This window comes from Bufo bufo, chromosome 3, assembly GCF_905171765.1.
Source record: "Bufo bufo chromosome 3, aBufBuf1.1, whole genome shotgun sequence".
Classification (NCBI taxonomy): domain Eukaryota; kingdom Metazoa; phylum Chordata; class Amphibia; order Anura; family Bufonidae; genus Bufo; species Bufo bufo.
Window position 1 is genome coordinate 392,746,951 of NC_053391.1, and position 20,836 is coordinate 392,767,786.

Genomic DNA, 20,836 nt, shown 5'->3' on the forward strand with positions numbered 1-20,836 from the left:
TGTAAAATGACACCCCAAAACACATTCCCCAACTTCTCCTGAATACGGAGATACCACATGTGTGACACTTTTTTGCAGCCTAGGTGGGCAAAGGGGCCCATATTCCAAAGAGCACCTTTCGGATTTCACTGGTCATTTTTTACAGAATTTGATTTCAAACTCCTTACCACACATTTGGGCCCCTAGAATGCCAGGGCAGTATAACTACCCCACAAGTGACCCCATTTTGGAAAGAAGACACCCCAAGGTATTCTCTGATGGGCATAGTGAGTTCATGGAAGTTTTTATTTTTTGTCACAAGTTAGTGGAATATGAGACTTTGTAAGGGAAAAAAATAAAAATAAAAAAATCATCATTTTCCGCTAACTTGTGACAAAAAATATAAAATTCTAGGAACGCGCCATGCCCCTCACGGAATACCTTGGGGTGTCTTCTTTCCAAAATGGGGTCACTTGTGGGGTAGTTATACTGCCCTGGCATTTTCCAGGGGCCCTAATGTGTGGTAAGTAGGTAAATGACCTGTGAAATCCTAAAGGTGCTCTTTGGAATGTGGGCCCCTTTGCCCACCTAGGCTGCAAAAAAGTGTCACACATCTGGTATCGCCGTATTCAGGAGAAGTTGGGCAATGTGTTTTGGGGTGTCTTTTTACATATACTCATGCTGGGTGAGAGAAATATCTCGGCAAAAGACAACTTTTCCCATTTTTTTATACAAAGTTGGCATATTTATCTCACCCAGCATGGGTATATGTAAAATGACACCCCAAAACACATTGCCCAACTTCTCCTGAGTATGGCGATTCCACATGTGTGACACTTTTTTGCAGCCTACAGTAGATGCGCAAAGGGGCCCACATTCATTTTATGAGGGCATTTTTAGATATTTGGATCCCAAACTTCTTCTCACGCTTTAGGACCCCTAGAATGCCAGGGCAGTATAAATACCCCACATGTGACCCCATTTTGGAAAGAAGACACCCCAAGGTATTCAATGAGGGGCATGGCGAGTTCATAGAAATTTTTTTGTTTTTTTGGCACAAGTTAGCAGAAATTGATATATATTTTTTTTTTCGCACAAAGTCTCCCTTTCCGCTAACTTGGGACAAAAATTTCAATCTTTCATGGACTCAATATGCCCCTCACGGAATACCTTGGGGTGTATTCTTCCCGAAATGGGGTCACATGTGGGGTATTTATACTGCCCTGGCATTCTAGGGGCCCTAAAGCGTGAGAAGAAGTCTGGAATATAAATGTCTAAAAAATTTTACGCATTTGGATTCCGTGAGATTTTATTTTTTGACACAAGTTAGTGGAATATGAGACTTTGTAAGAAAAAAAATAATAATTTCCGCTAACCAGGGCCAAAAAAATGTCTGAATGGAGCCTTACAGGGGGGTGATCAATGACAGGGTGGTGATCAATGACAGGGGGGTGATCAATGACAGGGGGGTGATCAGAGAGTCTATATGGGGGGATCACCCCCCTGTCATTGATCACCCCCCTGTAAGGCTCCATTCAGATGTCCGTATGTGTTTTGCGGATCCGATCCATCTATCAGTGGATCCGTAAAAATCATGCGGACATCTGAATGCAGCATGACAGGGGGGTGATCAATGACAGGGGGGGTAATCAATGACAGGGGGGTGATCAGGGAGTCTATATGGGGTGATCACCACAGTCATTGATCACGCCCCTGTAAGGCTCCATTCAGACGTCCGTATGTGTTTTGCGGATCCGATCCATCTATCAGTGGATCCGTAAAAATCATGCGGACGTCTGAATGGAGCTTTACTGGGGGGTGATCAATGACAGGGGGGTGATCAATGACAGGGGGGTGATCAGGGAGTCTATATGGGGTGATCACCACAGTCATTGATCACGCCCCTGTAAGGCTCCATTCAGTTGTCCGTATGCGTTTTGCGGATCCGATCCATCTATCAGTGGATCCGTAAAAATCATGCGGACGTCTGAATGGAGCTTTACAGGGGGGTGATCAATGACAGGGGGGTGATCAGGGAGTCTATATGGGGTGATCACCACAGTCATTGATCACGCCCCTGTAAGGCTCCATTCAGACGTCCGTATGCGTTTTGCGGATCCGATCCATCTATCAGTGGATCCGTAAAAATCATGCGGACATCTGAATGGAGCTTTACAGGGGGGTGATCAATGACAGGGGCGTGATCAGGGAGTCTATATGGGGTGATCACCACAGTCATTGATCACGCCCCTGTAAGGCTCCATTCAGACGTCCGTATGCGTTTTGCGGATCCGATCCATCTATCAGTGGATCCGTAAAAATCATGCGGACATCTGAATGGAGCTTTACAGGGGGGTGATCAATGACAGGGGGGTAATCAATGACAGGGGGGTGATCAGGGAGTCTATATGGGGTGATCACCACAGTCATTGATCACGCCCCTGTAAGGCTCCATTCAGACGTCCGTATGTGTTTTGCGGATCCGATCCATCTATCAGTGGATCCGTAAAAATCATGCGGACGTCTGAATGGAGCTTTACAGGGGGGTGATCAATGAAAAGGGGGTAATCAATGACGGGGGGTGATCAGCGAGTCTATATGGGGTGATCACCACAGTCATTGATCACGCCCCTGTAAGGCTCCATTCAGACGTCCGTATGCGTTTTGCGGATCCGATCCATCTATCAGTGGATCCGTAAAAATCATGCGGACATCTGAATGGAGCTTTACAGGGGGGTGATCAATGACAGGGGGGTAATCAATGACAGGGGGTGATCAGGGAGTCTATATGGGGTGATCACCACAGTCATTGATCACGCCCCTATAAGGCTCCATTCAGACGTCCGTATGTGTTTTGCGGATCCGATCCATCTATCAGTGGATCCGTAAAAATCATGCGGACGTCTGAATGGAGCTTTACAGGGGGGTGATCAATGACTGGGGGGTAATCAATGACGGGGGGTGATCAGGGAGTCTATATGGGGTGATCACCCCAGTCATTGATCACGCCCCTGTAAGGCTCCATTCAGACGTCCGTATGCATTTTCTCGGATCCGATCCATCTATCAGTGGATCCGTAAAAATCATGCGGACATCTGAATGGAGCTTTACAGGGGGGTGATCAATGACAGGGGGGTAATCAATGACAGGGGGGTGATCAGGGAGTCTATATGGGGTGATCACCACAGTCATTGATCACGCCCCTATAAGGCTCCATTCAGACGTCCGTATGTGTTTTGCGGATCCGATCCATCTATCAGTGGATCCGTAAAAATCATGCGGACATCTGAATGGAGCTTTACTGGGGGGTGATCAATGACAGGGGGTAATCAATGACAGGGGGGTGATCAGGGAGTCTATATGGGGTGATCAGGGGTGATCAAGGGTGATCAAGGGTGAATAAGATGTTAATAAGTGACAAGGGGGGGGTGTAGTGTAGTGGTGCTTGGTGCAACATATTACTGAGCTACCTGTGTCCTCTGGTGGTCGATCCAAACAAAGGGGACCACCAGAGGACCAGATAGCAGGTATATTAGACGCTGTTATCAAAACAGCGTCTAATATACCTGTTAGGGGTTAAAAAAATCACATCTCCAGCCTGCCAGCGAACGATCGCCGCTGGCAGGCTGGAGATCCACTCGCTTACCTTCCGATCCTGTGAACGCGCGCGCCTGTGTGCGCGCGTTCACAGGAAATCTCGCGTCTCGCGAGAGGACGCACCGGCGCGTCCACCCAGAAGAGCAGGGCCGCCGCAAAGACGCAATCCTGCGTACGGCGGTCCTGAGGAGGTTAAAGAGATACTGTAGTCCTTAGAAAGAAAAAGCAATGGAGTACTACAATTACCATCATTTTTGCTGCCTATATGCTTCTTTTAGGAGAAAGGCAGTATTGCGATATATACTTTGGAACTGTGCCTCTTGCTGCTATATGTACTACTATTACTCATATTTTCAATTCAGTAAAGACTTACAGTTGCAAGAAAAAGTATGCGAACCCTTTGGAATGATATAGATTTCTGCACAAATTGGTCATAAAATGTGATCTGATCTTCATCTAAGTCACAACAATAGACAATCACAGTCTGCTTAAACTAATAACACACAAATAGTTAAATATTACCATGTTTTTATTGAACACACCATGTAAACATTCACAGCACAGGTGGAAAAAGTATGTGAACCCTTAGATTTAATAACTGGTTGAACCTCCTTTGGCAGCAATAACTTTAACTAAACGTTTCCTGTAGTTGCAGATCAGATGTGCACAACGGTCAGGAGTAATTCTTGACCATTCCTCTTTACAGAACTGTTTCAGTTCAGCAATATTCTTGGGATGTCTGGTGTGAATTGCTTTCTTGAGGTCATGCCACAGCATCTCATTCGGGTTGAGGTCAGGACTCTGACTGGGCCACTCCAGAAGGCGTATTTTATTCTGTTTAAGCCATTCTGTTGTTGATTTACTTCTATGCTTTGGGTAGTTGTCCTGTTGCAACATCCATCTTCTGTTGAGCTTCAGCTGGTGGACAGATGGCCTAAGTTCTCCTTCAAAATGTCTTGATAAACTTCGGAATTCATTTTTCCTTCGATTATAGCAATCCGTCCAGGCCCTGACGCAGCAAAGCAGCCCCAAACCATGATGCCCCTACCACCATACTTCACAGTTGGGATGAGGTTTTGATGTTTGTGTGCTGTGCCTCTTTTTCTCCACACATAGTGTTGTGTGTTTCTTCCAAACAATTCAACTTTGATTTCATCTGTCCACAGAATATTTTGCCAGTACTGCTGTGGAACATCCAGGTGCTCTTGTGCAAACTGTAAACGTGCAGCAATGTTTTTTTTGGACAGCAGTGGCTTCCTCTGTGGTATCCTCCCATGAAATCTATTCTTGTTCAGTGTTTTAAGTATCGTAGATTTGCTAACAGGGATGTTAGCATATGCCAGAGACTTTTGTACGTCTTTAGCTGACACTCTAGGATTCTTCTTCACCTTATTGATTAGTCTGCGCTGTGCTCTTGCTGTCATCTTTACAGGTCGGCCACTCCTAGGGAGAGTAGCAGCAGTGCAGAACTTTCTCCATTTATAGACAATTTGTCTTACCATGGACTGATGAACAGCAAGGCTTTTGGAGATACTTTTATAACCCTTTCCAGCTTTATGCAAGTCAACAATTCTTAATCGTAGGTCTTCTGAGAGCCCTTTTGTGTGAGGCATCATTCACATCAGGCAATGCTTCTTGTGAAAAGCAAACCCAGAACTGGTGTGTGTTTTTTATAGGGCAGGGCAGCTTTAACCAACACCTCCAATCTCATCTCATTGATTGGACTCCAGTTGTCTGACACCTTACTCCAATTAGATCTTGGAGATGTCAATAGTCTAGGGGTTCACACACTTTTTCCACCTGCACTGTGAATGTTTACATGGGGTGTTCAATAAAAACATGGTAACATTTAATTCTTTATGTTTTATTAGTTTAAGCAGACTGTGATTGTCACATTTTATCACCAATTTGTGCAGAAATCAATATCATTCCAAAGGGTTCACATACTTTTTCTTGCAACTGTAATTTATTGAAATATGTTAGCCTGATTATTGACTCAATCATTTATTGGCCTCTGAATCTTCTCTCCTGCCTTGCACTCTGCCAACTATCCACTATCAAGGGCACCCCAACTACCACCAGGCAGGAGTCCCAATACCAGGGTGTTCCCCGAGGGTAGGAAGGTTGCGTCATCTCGGATTGAAAGAGTGGGCATTGCCATGATGAACTGTGAGTACTACTTCCACCCTCAGAGCCACAACTACCATGCCCATCCTCCACACACTCCCCTGTAGCTTGATGAACCTATTGTGCATGTGGGTGCCATCTTTTCCCCAGGAGAAGCACACTCACCTGACTGTCCACAGAATGAAATAAAATTAAAAGAAAAGAAAATGAGATTCATCAGACCAGACCACCTTCTTCTATTGCACCATTGTCTAGTTCTGATACTTACCTGTCCTTTGTAGGTACTGTGACACAGTGAGGGGTTTTGTCTGGCAAGGCAGGTATTTTACCCCCAGCATGTTCGGCTGGGCTGGCTTCCAGCCAGGTGAGGTAAAATACCAGACCAGAGTTTAAGTGCCGGTCCGGGTTTTTTTTTATTTTATTTAATTTTTTTATTTTCAATTACATAAAACAAACACGGTACATAAATGAATAGCAAGGCGTCTATCATGACGCAGACAAAGGTGCACATATGATACATAGCTGAAGCAATACATTTCCAGGAGTATGACATTACCAGGAATATGACATTACAAAAGAGGAATTCTCATAAATGAGTGTCTGGATTTAAGCATTCCTTAGTGGGCTAAATCTCATTGAAGTAAGCATTTATAAAATGAGCTGAGTAGGAATGAGCTAAGTAGAAAATATATTTTCTAAAAATATACCCAGACCAGTCAGTAGGTGAAAGAAAATATGGTTTGATCTAATCTGGACCAGTATTGGAACATGTCCTATGGGATTAGTTACTAGGGAATCTGAATTCCATCCACCCCCGCCATTGTTTAACAAATTTTTGGTGGTTCCTAGCCTCCCAAGCTGAAAGTTCCTCAAAACAGTAAAGTTGATCTACTTTCAGTTTCCACTGTTCTATAGATGGGAGAGTAGTTAACAACCAGTATTTTGGGACCAGTAAACGGGCTGCGATAAGTAGTTGTCTAAATAAGAAGGGGGGAGGATGAGGATCACTTGATTCCATCGAGTCGTAGAAGTTAAGTAGCGCTTTGAGAGGTGACACAGGTATTGAGGTTCGGCAGATTTGGTTACTTAGGCGAAATATTTCCTTCCACCATTCCCTCACCAAGGGGCAGTCCCACCAGATGTGAAAAAATGTACCTCTGTCATTTAGACACCTCCAACATCTGTCTGATGCTGAGTCGGAGGTCTTATACCATCTGGTTAATAATTTATATCCGTTTTCTTGAATGCGGACGCATCTGGATTTAGAATGGGGTGTTAAAAATATGTCAGGTAATCTATCAAAAGGAAAGATTTGACCCAAGTCTTTTTCCCAATGGCAAATGTGGGCAGGTTTGACAAGTAAGGGGGGTGAGTTCAGTCTGTGAAAAATTTGGGAGATAAGCTTTCTAGTCGGGTTGGGGTTCTTGATAAGGGCTTCAATCCAAACAAAGGGACGGAGTAAATCCCCTCTAGAGATGTGTTGTAGTAGATATGAATGAAGATACGATAAAGGAGACATGTGCTGGTGATGAGGAGTGAGCAAATTTCGGAGCTCTGAGAGGGGTAAGACCTGACCCTCCGAGTCAAAGAGGGAGGAGATTGGTATGTCTGAGTCTTTCAGTGATCTAGGGGTACATTCTAATATCGTTGGGAGAGCTGTGCCCAGGATATCTCTAACAGACAGTAGAGGGGGTGGGAAGGGTATTGAACAGTGTGTAGTTTGGAACCATTTCCACACCTTCAATGTGGCCTGGATAATTGGGTATGGTGAAGAGGGTATATTTATATGAGAAGAGTTACCCAATAATATGGAAAGTAGTGGCTTCCCTAAAAGTTCCTGCTCCATAGCCACCCATGGCTTGAGGTTTGTGGTCCTAAGCCATTCCACTACCCTGGACATTAGGACAGCCTTACCATATAGTTCAGGGTCAGGTAGAGCCATCCCTCCGGATCTTTTAGGGCGAGATAATGTGTCATATGAAATTCTGGGTTGTTTGTCTTGCCACAAAAACTTGCGGAACATTTTCTTCAGAGAGGTGTAGTATGTTTTAGGTACGTGTATGGGTAGGACTTGCTGTAGATAAGTGAGGCGTGGGATAATTAAGGACATAAGGAGGTTTTTCCTTCCAAACCATGACAGAATATGAGTATTTAAGTTATCTAAACTTGAGGAGATGGATTGTAAAAGAGGTAAGTAATTGAGGTTGAAAATATCGGTTATATTGGGGCTGATCTTTATTCCTAAGTAAGTGAGGAAAGGGGAAGACCAGTCAAAGGCTGAGCTAACTTTTAAGCGAGTTTGCGTTTTTAGGGGGATACTAAAGCATATAATAAGTGATTTTTGTTTGTTAATTTTAAAATTGGAGAGGGTACTGTAATTATCTAAGTGATGTTGAATCGCTGACAGGGATTTCTCAGGATTTGTAGTCATAATCATGATGTCATCTGCGAAAGCAGCGAGTTTGTGTTCCCGACCCCCCAGGACTATCCCCTTTACACTTGGATCTGCTCTTAGACTGGATAATAAAGGTTCAAGGGCTAAAACAAAAAGTAAGGGTGATAAAGGACATCCCTGACGGGTACCGTTCTTTATGCTAAAGGGATCTGATAGATCACCATTTACAAAAATCGAGGCTGAGGCCTGATGGTACATGGCAAAGGTGGCTTGTACAAAGGGACCAGGCAGGCCAAATCTCCTCAAAACCAGTTTAAGGTAGGACCAGTTAATCCTATCGAATGCTTTTTCCGTGTCTGTACTGAGTAAAAGTAAAGGTTTGGATCGGAGAGCTGCATAATAAGTAATATTTAGAACTCTAGAAGTATTGTCTCTCCCCTCTCTTCCACGGACAAAGCCCACCTGGTCCCCCTGTACCAAAGACGGAAGAACCGTAGCCAGGCGATTCGCCAACATCTTCGCCATTAGTTTGAGATCAATGTTGAGGAGTGAAATGGGTCTATAGTTAGCACACTGATTGGGGTTTTTTCCTTCTTTTGGGATTAACGTTATGTGAGGTAGTGTCATGTCTTTTGAGAGCTGGTTCCCTTGTAAGGTCGAATTACATACTGAGAGTAAATGAGGAAGTAGTATTTGTTGGTAAGTTTTGTAATATGAGACAGTTAAGCCGTCTGGGCCTGGACTTTTACTAGATGGTGCTTGTTTTAGTGCTGTTGATAATTCCGTCATTGTAAATGGGGAGGATAATTGCTGTTGGGTATCTGGAGAGAGAGAAGGGAGATCCAGTGTGTCTAAGAAGGAGGAAGTTAGTGTGGAGTGTGATTCTGGAGTAAGTGAGGGGGGTATATTATATAAAGATTCGTAAAATTCCTTAAAGAGGGGAAGCAATCAACTTAGAGGAGTATAATGGGGTTCCTTGAGGGGAGTCTATTTGGTGGATATAGTTTGCAGCTTTTCTTTTTTTAATCCTATGCATCACGAATTTTGAAGCTTTGTCTCCATGGGCATAAAATTTATGCTGTGAGTTTAAAAAGTATTTTGTAGTAGATTGTTGGAGTAGTGATCTTATTTCTGCTCTGTAATTAGAAAGTTCCTGAAGGTGGGAATCGGAGAGGGATCTTTTGTGTAGGGATTCTAATGTTTTAATTTTTTGACATTCTTTTTTAAGGAAGGAACCTAGGCTAATAAAGTGTCCCTAAAATAAATGGTTTATGGGCGTCCCATAAAGAAAGGTCCGATGTTTCTGGGTTTGTGTTGAGTGTAAAGTATTCTTTTAACATTTCTGATATTTTTTTCGCTGGAAGTTTTGTCTCCCAACAGAGATTCATTAAGCCGCCATCTAAATTTGTTTGTGGTTGGGGCTGGAGCAGAAACCTTCAGGAAAATAGGGGCATGGTCAGAAATATGAATAGAACCTATTGATGCTTCTTGGCATAGTTGTAGGTGTGACTTGGAAATAAATAGGTAATCCAATCTCTGATAGGACCCGTGGACATGGGAAAAGAAACTATAATCCTTTAGGTTAGGATGGAACGTGCGCCATACATCAATAAGGTGTAGATTCCATAGGCCCTCCCTTATTTTGCGTAGAGCATTGTGAGATAGAGCAGATCTCAGGGTAGATGAGTCGATTTGTGGGTTTAATGTTGAGTTTAAATCCCCACCCAGCACCACTAAGCCCTCTGCAAACTCCTCAATAATTGGGAAGATCGCAGAGAACCACTTGGGCTGACCAGTGTTAGGTGCATAGAGGTTTATAATAGTATATATTTGAGGGCCTATATTACCTTTGATCATAATGTAACTCCCCTCAACATCCAACTTTTGTGAGATAAACTTGAACGGGACATTCCTCTGAAATCCAATGCTCACTCCTCCAGACGCAAATGAATTACCTCCACAGTGAAACCACTGGGAAAAATGAGCAAAGGATAGATTGGGGTAATGGTTGAATTTGAAATGTGTCTCCTGTAGGAGAAGGACATTGGCCCCTGACTTGCGCAACAATGTAAAAGCCTGACTCCTCTTAGAAGGAGAATTGAAGCCTCTCACATTGTAAGACGCAAATGATAGGTCAGCCATGTTGACTACAACAAGGATGATTACTTAGCTGGGACGCGTCCCCCTCCCACGGAGACACATCTCGTCCATGTGGATTCTGGTCTTTCAGGCAGATCGGATTGGACAATAGAGGAAACCCCGGATTACTTCGCTTCTTGAGTGCATGAGGATTATGTACCTTGAACATAACAAAAACAAAAGCGTATGAAGCACTAGTGTGAACATATAACAAAGTGGACCCGCCAAATAGGGTCAAAACATTGAGTATAAGGAGGGTCGTAAGGGGGGAAATGGTTAATCAACCCAGTTACGATCCCCAGAGAACCAGCATAGGCCTCAGTGAAGAGGTTGACATAAAAAGGAGAGGGTCATATAAGCCATAGAAGAATGGGCCTGACAGACTTACATAAAGAGCGGACACAGGGGTGAACTTAAAAGAAAGGCTAAGAGATAAGAGAAAAGAATGAAGGATTAGGGTTGAGGAAGTAAGTTTAGAGGTAGGCCAACTCTAGTAACTTCATGACAAGCATGGTGGTGAAGGACGAATCGGATTCAATCCCTATGGTGTAAATTGAATGTTCCTTCGTTTAGCTTTCTGTGATTTTGGGGTGCGTTGCTGTTCGAATGGAACTATTACAGGTAGGTCTGGAAGCTCCAGGATGTCTTGATAGAGCTCCCAGTTCTCCATCTCCATTGGCGGGATTTGCAGGTGGGCGAACACGCCAGCCAGGTCGGAATATGTAGAGATAGAGAGTCGACGACCTGCATGGGAAAAGGTAAGTCCGAATGGGAATGTCCACTAGTATAAGATCTTGTTCGACCGAAGCCAGTCGGTCAGGGGTTTTAGGGATCTCCATTTTCTAAGTGTAGAGGGAGCTAAGTCCTGGAAAACCGAGATTGGTGAATCTTCGCAAGTAATATTTTCCTGGTTCCTGGCAGCTTCCAGTATTGCCGCTTTATCCTGGAAGTTAAGGAATCGGCATTTTGAGTTAAGAACTTGTATTTTGCCTCTGTACTGCGCCCGCATAACCTATCCACCAGAACGAAACCCCACAGTACTTACAGAGGTGGACAGGAATCAGCATGGGCACTCTGATCAGTCTGCAGCTATGCATATACATCCAAATAGTGGGGATTATATACCCACATACAAATACATGTGAGGGGGAGTGACCTGTGGTGCAATTAATTTCATTGACATCAGCAGTTTGGGATAACATACCTTGTACCATAATGTGCATGTGAGGTTGGGCGGGTAGCCTGTAGTATTGGAGCCGTTCATCTCGCCATGAGGGACGCCAACGGAAGTTTGATACAGGTGAAACGCATCTGCGTATCAAAAGCGGGCTTCCGGAGTCGTCACTTCCGGTGTCGAGCCCTCGTGGAACGCATTTGCGTTCCAAAGCGGCACATCCGGTCAGGTGACTTCCGGATGTGGGTGCCGGTCATGTGTGGACCGCATTTTTCGTTCCACCTGACTCTTCCGGTTGCGTAAGATACAAAATCAATAGTGTGCTCTGCTGGTAATGCAGTATGACTATATTTGCGCACAAAGTAGGTGTTGCGGCGCACTAAGTGGAGGGGATAATGGAAAAATAAAGATAGTTTTCCATGGCACTCAATGCGGATCGTAAGCTCCAATACGCTCCAATACTGTATGGCGCGCATGCGCAATGTTATAGAGTGCAATATCTATAATGTGTCTAGATGCAGGATCAAGGGTGGGCGTATGCGCAATGGAACAAGCCTGTAAATATGCATATTTTTAAGTATACCTGATCATAACTTATGTGCCCCGCTCATGCACAGCAATAAAATCCTGCGTGTGACCCATCCACCTGCGAATTGAATTTTGATTGTGTCCCGGGGCTCCATCCCCGTGTGGCACTCATAAAATGCACAAACATAAACGGATAAATTTCTTTGGATACTGTTGCATAATGAATACGTATAGTCAGATGCTGTGATCTGATATGACATGGCATGTACATAATTCTGTATAATGAGGCAATATCTGAAAAACTACATATTCTATGGGTTTCTTACCCTACCCACGTATAATGGTGAAGTGAAATAAGGGGGGTGAATATGTGTAGAGTCCAAAAGTCCCAATGTAAGTGTATCAGGAAAAGAACCTGAAAGATAAAAACAAAAGTTAAGCGCAGAGAAATCCGATGTAAAGTCCCAATGTAAGTGTATCAGGAAAAGAACCTGAAAGATAAGAACAAAAGTTAAACGCAGAGAAATCCGATGGTGCTTATACACCTAAGAAAATTAAATACATGTTATTTAGAGGAAGGGGGTTATGGCAAAGTCAATGTTCATGCCCTTCGGTGTTAAAGTGTCCAACTTATCTATCCACTTGAGTTCACACTTTTTCAAAAGTTTTTCTCGGTCGCCACCTCTTCTTTGCCTTGGTATGTGTTCTATGATACGGAAACGTAATTGGCTGATATTGTGTTTGGCCTCCACGAAATGCCTTGGAACTGGTTGTTCCACATTCTTTTTTCTGATGGTGGATTTTGAGATCTCGGAATTTGAGAGTCAATTATCAACCAAATTATCAGAGAGTGAACTCAATACTGATAAAGAACGCATCCAGATTCACCTCAGCCGACACCGTACAGAAACGGAGGAAACAAAGAGACAGAAATGGCATCGCGATGCGGAGGACTACCAACGTGGAAACATCTATCAATGGCAACACAGAAACCAGGCTCCAAGGAGAAGACAAAGGAGAATGGGAAGAAAAGGCGGAAGTCCCGCAACAGCCGATTCGGATTCATCGGATGCAGTTCCTTTTTTAGGCTCAGGACACAAGACCGGAAAACCAACAGGAATCGCCCCTGGAGAAGAGGAGGACGGAAACACAAGAGACGCAATGGGATCATCTGCACAAATAAGGAAACCACCATTCCGAAGATATCCCGCGAGACAGAAGAGGACAACTTAGTCGTCAACATATCATCATGTTCCCTGACACCAAGTGAGACAGCAATCCTGGGATCAAACGTAGCGCCCACTTACGCAAATATCTTCATGAATCAGTTTGAAGAGGAGGTTGTGTATAAATCCACTAAGTTCCCACACGTACAATGTTGGTGGCGGTATATTGATGACATGTTTGCATCTGGAATGGCGACACCTTAAGCTTACAAGAGTTCTTGATAGAACTCAACGAATCAGATCCGGATCTTCAATTCACTATGGGCCATTCATATTCGGAACTTCAATTCCTTGATGTTTCAGTGTGCAAAACCGACGAGAATACTCTTACCACGGATCTCTTCACTAAAAAAACGGATAGAAACAATCTATTGCGATTTGAGAGTCACCACCCGAGAAGTATGGTGAACACATTACCCCGATCGCAACTCATGAGAGTAAGACGGATAGTCGGTGAGGAAACACTCTGCACACACAGAATGGAGGACATGAAGAACAAATTTCTTGCCAGAGGATATCCGGCTCCGCTGTTGAATGAACATGAAAAGGACATTTCAAAAATCCCGAGAGAACAGCTACTAACCAGCACCCGCAAGAAAGATATATCCAGAATACCCTTCGTCAGCACATATGGGCACCATAGCAACAAGATCGGACAGATTATATGTGAAAATTGGGACATCATTCGTAGAGGCCATCCAGATTTAGACACATTGAAGGATCCTCCGATCATGGCTTTTAAGAGACCAAAAAACCTAAAAGATTTCCTTATTAAATCTGATATAGGTCCCTTAGGGGGTCTGACGCAGACCTTCTTGGCACCCCAGAAGAAGGGTTGCTACCCATGTCTCAATTGCAGCAACTGCAATGCCATGATGAAAGGCCCACACTTCTCTCATCCCAGAACAGGCAAACAGTATGATATCAGACACTTGTCTAACCTGTCAATCGTCATATGTCATTTACACCCTACAGTGTCCATGTGGTCTCCTCTATGTAGGAGAAACCACTATGGAATGCAGGGAACGGATTACGAAGCATAAATCCACCATCAGAAAAAAGAATGTGGAACAACCAGTTCCAAGGCATTTCGTGGAGGCCAAACACAATATCAGCCAATTACGTTTCCGTATCATAGATCACATACCAAGGCAAAGAAGAGGTGGCGACCGAGAAAAACTCTTGAAAAAGTGTGATTTCAAGTGGATAGATAAGTTGGACACTTTAACACCGAAGGGCATGAACATTGACTTTGCCATAACCCCCTTCCTCTAAATAACATGTATTTAATTTTCTTAGATGTATAAGCACCAGCGGATTTCTCTGCGCTTAACTTTTGTTTTTATCTTTCAGGTTCTTTTCCTGATACACTTACATTGGGACTTTTGGACTCTACACATACTCACCCCCCTTATTTCACTTCACCATTATACGTGGGTAGGGTAAGAAACCCATAGAATATGTAGTTTTACAGATATTGCCTCATTATACAGAATTATGTACATGCCATGTCATATCAGATCACAGCATCTGACTATACGTATTCATTATGCAACAGTATCCAAAGAAATGTATCCGTTTATATTTGTGCATTTTATGAGTGCCACACGGGGATGGAGCCCCGGGACACAATCAAAATTCAATTCGCAGGTGGATGGGGCACACGCAGGATTTTATTGCTGTGCATGAGCGGGGCACATAAGTTATGCTCAGGTATACTTAAAAATATGCATATTTACAGGCTTGTTCCATTGCGCATACGCCCACCCTTGATCCTGCATCTAGACACATTATAGATATTGCACTCTATAACATTGCGCATGCGCGCCATACAGTATTGAAGCGTATTGGAGCTTACGATCCGCATTGAGTGCCATGGAAAACTATCTTTATTTTTCCATTATCCCCTCCACTTAGTGCGCCGCAACACCTACTTTGTGCGCAAATATGGTCATACTGCATTACCAGCAGAGCACACTATTGATTCTGTATCTTACGCAACCGGAAGAGTCAGGTGGAACGCAAATGCGGTCCACACATGACCGGCACCCACATCCGGAAGTCACCTGACCGGATGTGCCGCTTTGGAACGCAAACGCGTTCCACGAGGGCTCGACACCGGAAGTGACCACTCCGGCAGCCCGCTTTTGATACGCAGATGCGTTTCACCTGTATCAAACTTCCGTTGGCGTCCCTCATGGCGAGATGAACGGCTCCAATACTACAGGCTACCCGCCCAACCTCACATGCACATTATGGTACAAGGTATGTTATCCCAAACTGCTGATGTCAATGAAATTAATTGCACCACAGGTCACTCCCCCTCACATGTATTTGTATGTGGGTATATAATCCCCACCATTTGGATGTATATGCATGCTTGAAAAAGGCTAACATAGCCGAAACGTTGCACCCGGAATAAATTCCACCTTTTGCACCTTTTTTTATTTTTCTGGATTTCTACAAGTTGCTTTACTAGGGGCTTTTACCACCCCTCCTGGAGACGAGCACCCGACACATCACTACTTAGGAGTGCTGTCCACTCATATTTTTTTGCAGTCTGCAGCTATGTGATGTATTATGTGTTGCAGCAATTTAAGCTACAGTAGCTCTTCTGTAGGATCACCACGTGCATCAATACGCCTTAGGAAGTCATCACCTTTTTACCGGCTCACAGGTTGTCCTTCTTTGAATAATTTTTGGTAGGTACTAACCACCACATACTAGGAACACTCCAAAAAAACTCAAATTTTTTAGATGTTCTGTGTCACATTTTGTATTGCAAGGGTATTTTTTAAGTACTGATTGGTTCTGTTCCCTTTAATTCTGTTTAATACTCTGTCTAATAGTTTACAAGTTTTCCTTGTAATGTAGTGGGTTAGCGATAGTAAATTAGTACCCATCCCCCATTGTGCTGATAAGAACACATACCTGAGTGATCTCAGGGACATGCGTGCTACACACTGGAGGAGGGGTTAAATGTTTAAAATCTGTAAGACACATTCAATCAGGGCATTTTATTAAAGACTTCATTCCAGATAGGATGTGAGTATTGATTTGCCCTATTTCTTGTACACCCCGTGGTGTCACCCATGTACTACGGCATGGCGACTGGAGTGCTACCTCATATTGCATGTTGCATATTTAGGCTAGTGATGATTATTAACTTTTTATTATTCTGTATGTGATTTGTTTGTATTATCGTATATTTAAAGGGTAACTGTCATGTTTTCATCAAAAATAGTGGGTTAGCGATAGTAAATTAGTACCCATCCCCCATTCTGCTGATAAGAACACATACCTGAGTGATCTCAGGGACATGCGTGCTACACACTGGAGGAGGGGTTAAATGTTTAAAATCTGTAAGACACATTCAATCAGGACATTTCATTGAAGACTTCATTCCAGATAGGATGTAAGTATTGATTTGCCCTATTTCTTGTACACCCCGTGGTGTCACCCATGTACTACGGCATGGCGACTGGAGTGCCACCATATATTGCATGTTGCATATTTAGGCTAGTGATGATTATTTACTTTTTATTATTCTGTATGAGATTTGTTTGTGTTATCGTATATTTAATCACACTTAGTAAATACAGTATATTTATTCACTAAACCTGCGTAAGCTTATTAATTCTCAAATCTTTTGAATTCACGTTACGTTACATTTGGTGTCAGAAGTGGGATGTGAATAGATGTGGCTTTAAGTGGTAGTTGTGTTGAATATGTGTGAATTTGTGAAGACTGACAGATGGCTAGCAGAGCTGTGTGTGCAGTTTATACTTCACGTATAGGGTCTGGTTATGAGCTGTGAGTGAATATGAATAAATGATGCTGCAGCAAGAAATGGACACCTGAAAATGTGAATGTGTATGGAGTACAATATTTGTTTTTTATAATGTGCATTGGGTGTTTTTATTTTATTTTTCTTGGAAGATTTCTGATTTTATTAGAGCCAACATTTTTGATTGAGCTCTACATTTTTTAATTGAATTCAATGAAACAATTCTCATGGGCCCTTCATGTGTTCATGGCTGTATTGTCAGACCTGTTTGTTTCATTGTTTGTGGTTACGTGTCATATGTTAAATGTTAACAACAGAGATCTATCCTCATGAACAGTTGAGACTAGACTAACTGAAAGAGGGAGGATCACACTGTCCGACCGGAAGGGGTGAACTTAGATGACTTAGAGAAGCTCTACATAGCTGGAGATGTGGCAATCCAGCAAGTCGTGCACTCCTGATTAGCCTGTCTGCCCCATAGGCTGATTTTAATTAGTTTCAGTATAAAGCTGTGGCCTTCTCTAACTACATTCATTGGAAGCCGTCTGGCACAAGTAAAGGTATGGAGTGGGATCAACATGCATGTTGATACCTGCATCCCTTAGAAGTAATGGAGGCCATTATGGCACCAAAAATGGTAAAAGACAGAGTGGACCCAGCATGCATGTGGAACCAACACTTCCTGAATTTTATGGCGGTCATTATGGCGCATAACAGGTAGTATTTAGTGTTAGGTTTCCGTCTTGCAGAGATCCCCTTGACGTTTGGCAGAGGAGCTCAAATGGTTTTGTACAAAATGCATTTGCCAAGCATCTCACTTTATAAATAAGCGTAGCATTAGCACTATAATATTTTTTGTGACTATGGCATTATTGTACTTTATCTGGTTTGCAGAGTGCTGTTGCATTGTCTTTTTTCTCTATGTTTCTAGCCATGGCAGCGTGCACCTGCGCATTGGGATCTGCAGACTAACCCTCTTTTCTTTGCAGATTTACAGCACTGGAGGTTTGGCACTCCAGCGAGTCGTGCACTCCTGATTAGCCTGTCTGCCCCATAGGCTGATTTTAATTAGTTTCAGTATAAAGCTGTGGCCTGCTCTAACTACATTTATTGGAAGCCATCTGGCACAAGGAAAGGTATGGAGTGGGCTCGGCATGCATGTTGGTACCTGCATCCCTTGGAAGTAATGGAAGCCATTATGGCACCAAAAATGGTAAAAGGCATAGTGGACCCAGCATGCACGTGGAACCAACACTTCCTGAACTTTATGGCGGCCATTATGGCCCATAACAGGTAGTATTTAGTGTTAGGTTCCTGTCTTACAGAGATCGTCTTAACATTTGGCAGATGGGCTCAAATGGTTTTGTACAAAATGCATTTGCCAAGCATCTCACGTTATAAATAAGCGTAGCATTAGCACTATAATATTTTTTGTGACTAGGGCATTATTGTACTTTATCTGGTTTGCAGAGTGTTGTTGCATTGTCTTTTTTATCTATGTTTCTAGCCAGAACACAATAAATGGGCCATGAAGGTGCATAGAACATCAAGAAATAGACAATTAACTTTGCACCAGAGACTTTGTTATACAAGAAGATCAGAAGTGAGGAAGACTTCAGTGAGACACTTTTTGTTAGTCCAACACACAGGTTTTTTTTGTTTGTTTTTTTAGAGATCCAATGGTTCCAAACTAGTTTTCTGTCAAATAACTAAGCAATATATGTAGAATTGGTCCTGATGTTTGTTGGTGAAAATGAATTAAAGTGGAAGAACCAGGGGTGGAATTTATTGTAAAGTACTGATTGGTTCTGTCCCCTTTAATTCTGTTTAAAGGGATTCTGTCACCAGGTTTCACCCCTGTCAGCTAAACATATGCTGATGTTCAGGGCCTCATCACGATTCCTAATGTGGGCTTATAAATGTGATCTGTAGCCTTAGGCTACTTTCACACCTGCGTTCAGGTGTCCGCTCGTGAGCTCCGTTTGAAGGGGCTCACGAGCGGTCCTGAACGCATCCGTCTGGCCCCAATGCATTCTCAATGGAGGCGGATCCACTGAGAATGCATCCGCCTGCCAGCGCTCAGCCTCCGCTCCGCTCAGTGAGCGGACACCTGAACGCTGCTTGCAGCGTTCGGGTGTCCGCCTGGCCGTGCGGAGGCGAGCGGATCCGTCCAGACTTATAATGGAAGTCAATGGGGACGGATCCGTTTGAAGATGACACAGTATGGCTCAATTTTCAAACGGATCCGTCCCCCATTGACTTTCAATGTAAAGTCTGAACGGATCCGTTTGCATTATCATGAACAAAAAAAAAAAAAAAAAAATTTTTTTTTTTTTTTTTTTGTTCATGGTTATGCAAACGGATCCGTTCTGAACGGATGCAAGCGTTTGCATTATAGGAGCGGATCCGTCTGTGCAGATACCAGACGGATCCGCTCCTAACGCAAGTGTGAAAGTAGCCTTATTTTGCTAAAAAAACAGCTTTTACTAACCTGTCACTCAAAGAAATAAGGTGCCCAAGGGGATGTCAGGGGATGTCAAAGGATGCAAGGTGCCTGCCGCACCCACCGCCGTTCGTGCCCAGCGCTGCCTTTCCAGACTTCTGCGCCGCCTCCTAATTCTCTGTGTCGCCTCTCGCTCTCCCTCCCTCCCCCCTCCTCCTGCTGTAAGATCTCGCGCGTGCGCACAGGGCTCTGCCTGATGCGCCCTTGCAGACTTCTCCATTTGGCTTCTTACAGCGAAGTGCGCATGCGCCGGCACTTCGCTCAACCCCCTGTATGACCTGCACTCTGGCGCCAGCCTCTCAGAGCCCTGTGCGCACGCGCGAGATCTTACAGCAGGAGGAGGGGGGAGGAAGGGAGAGCGAGAGGCGGCACAGAGGATTAGGAGGCGGCGCAGAAGTCTGGAAAGGCGGCGCTGAGCACAAACGGCGGTGGGTGCGGCGGGCACCTTGCATCCCTTGACATCCCCTGACATCCCCTTGGGCACCTTATTTCTTTGAGTGACAGGTTAGTAAAAGCTGTTTTTTAGCAAAATAAGGCTACAGATTACATTTAGAAGCCCACATTAGGAATCGTGATGAGGCCCTGAACATCAGCATATGTTTAGCTGACAGGGGTGAAACCTGGTAACAGAATCCCTTTAAAACTCTATGTAATAGTTTACAGGTTTTCCTTGTAATGTAGTGGGTTAAAGATAGTAAGATAGTACCCATTCCCCATTGTCCTGATAAGAACACATTCCTGAATGATCTCAAGGACATGCGTGCTGCACACTGGAGGAGGGGTTAAAAGTTTAAAATCTGTAAGACACATTCAATCAGGGCACTCAATTGAAGACTTCATTCTAGATAGGATGTGAGTATTGATTTGCCCTATTTCTGGTGCACCCTGGGATGTCGTCCATCTGCTACAACATGGCGACTGGAGTGCCACATATTGCGTGTTGCATATTTAGGCTAAAGATGATTATTTACTTTTTATTATTCTGTATGTGATTTGTTTGTGTTATCATATATTTAATCACACTTAGTAAATATATTTATTCACTAAGCAGCCTGTGTAAGCTTATTAATTCTCAAATGTTTTGAATTCATATTACTTTACACTTTTCTAGCCATTACAATTTGACTGTGATCAAAGTTGCTCAGACCTATACTCTTGCCCATTTTCCAACTTCCAGCACATTATCTTTGAGAACTTATTGTTCACTTGCTGCATAATACATCCCACCCCTTAACAGGTGCATTGTCATGAGAGGTTCAATGTTATTCACTTCTGCATTGAGTGTTTTTTTATGTTATAGTATCTGGTGTAGTATCTTGAAACTATAACCATATAAATTTAAAGAGGATCTTTCGTCAGTTTTAACATAGGCTAATTATGG